The sequence below is a fragment of the Etheostoma cragini genome, chromosome 4 (genome assembly GCF_013103735.1).
Source record: "Etheostoma cragini isolate CJK2018 chromosome 4, CSU_Ecrag_1.0, whole genome shotgun sequence".
NCBI lineage: Eukaryota > Metazoa > Chordata > Actinopteri > Perciformes > Percidae > Etheostoma > Etheostoma cragini.
Window position 1 is genome coordinate 15,322 of NC_048410.1, and position 1,878 is coordinate 17,199.

Sequence of the window (1,878 nt, forward strand, 5' to 3'; positions counted from 1 at the left end):
TCTCCCGTTGACCTGACCATGAGCTTCACCCAGCCCGCCCCCCCCGCCTCCTCCTCCTCCACCTCCCCCCTGGCAGCGATGGGCGCCACTCTGCCCCACGCCCAAATGCTGGGCGCCCCCTACGCCCTCCCCCTCTCCAGCCTCCTGGGGATGAAGTCCTTCCCCTACCTGGCGCTGTCCTCCGCCCCCGGCTCCGCGGCGGCGGGTATGGGAGCGGCCATGTTGCCCGGGGCGATGCAGACGGCGGCGGGCGTCCCCGTCCAGGCCCACGCGGCGGCGGCGGCGGCGGCGGCCCTGGCGTCCTACACGGCCAAGATCTCCTCCTCGGCCAACGGCATGAAGAAGCCCGAGAGACAGAAGTTTGCGCCGTACTGACGGCGGCGAGGAGACGAGTCGGCGTCGCCGAGGTAGCTCCTGGAAACTTCTGGTTTCTTCTTTCTCTCACATTAAGGGCACTGTTTATTTACACTCTCTCACTTCTCTTTCTTCCTCTTCCTCTTCCTCCCGATCTTCTTCTTCTGTTCTTCTTGCTCAAAAACGTCAAAGGGGGTCATTGGAGTGGGATTTCAGACGTGACGCAACATAGAGGGTTTTTCCGTGGCTACGTCGCACTGAATTTGCATACAATAATATCGAAGTGTAGTATAAGTATCGTGATGATATCGTATAGGGAGGCATCTGCTGATCCCCCCCCCCCCCCCATGGATATATTCATAATCATACGTATATACTGCAGGGGAGACGGTGAATATTTGACGATTCGATCTAAGGAGCCTGATAGGACACATTAATTTGAACTATAAATACATTTTAATTTAATTCTTTAAATTGGTGCATCGACCATAGATTCAGTGTTACAGCCTTATACAGCCGACATCATAAATACTAGAATACATACGTATAATCACGGAGCTGTACGCTCCTGTGGCGATGTGTGTGAAATCGTCACGACAACAACGTGCAGAAGACGACTCAGACCAGCGGGACAACCTTAGGCCACAGCCGTTTGACGTGTTGCTAAACCAGAAACTACCAAAAAAGAAGCATCATTTTTATGTATTTTAATTTTTGGGTGTAACACAAACAGCCATAATTAACTCATTCTGACTGTGTGTGACAGCCTGACACTAGACCGCAAGGGCTGATGGGTAATAACAAATGCAATGAGAGAGGGTGTCGAATCGTCACGCTGTCATCTGTCAAAGAACAGGAAGATGATGTAATGAGACCCGGTTCTCTTGATCTCTTCTGGGGGTCACGAGTCACGAGTCAGCGTTTTCTTAGAGTGGAGATTAAAAACAACTTTTTTTTTAATGAGCGTTTTGAATCCTCAAAGTCAGGTGATCGCGGACGTTACGGACTGAGATGGACAGATCTGGTCCCTCATCGCCCCCCCCACGGGGAGCGTTGATCATCAGGCTGCATTATATAATGCATCATGTATTTGTGGCCAGAATATGTGTAATTTGGCTACAAAATAGTATTTTGTGTGTACATTATACTTGTTTAGCAGAAGCTACAACATGCCCACAAATTAATATATTATAATGCACCTAATATATTAACTTGTGGCCAGAAAATAGTATTTTGTGCACCTATTGGACTTATTTTGTGGCCTAAACAGGTATAATGTGGACAAAAAGTACTATTTAATGGCCATAAATTAGTATTTCCTGTATTAGTATTTCCTGTGCATATTATACATCTACTGTCACACTTGATTTATTTTGTCCCCCGTGTCTGGTCCGGGGCTCCGAGTATTACCCGGAGCTCCGAGTATTACCAGTGGCTCCGAGTATTACCCGGGGCTACGAGTATTACCCGGGGCTCCGAGTATTACCCGGGGCTCCGAGTATTACCCGGAGCTACGAGTATTAC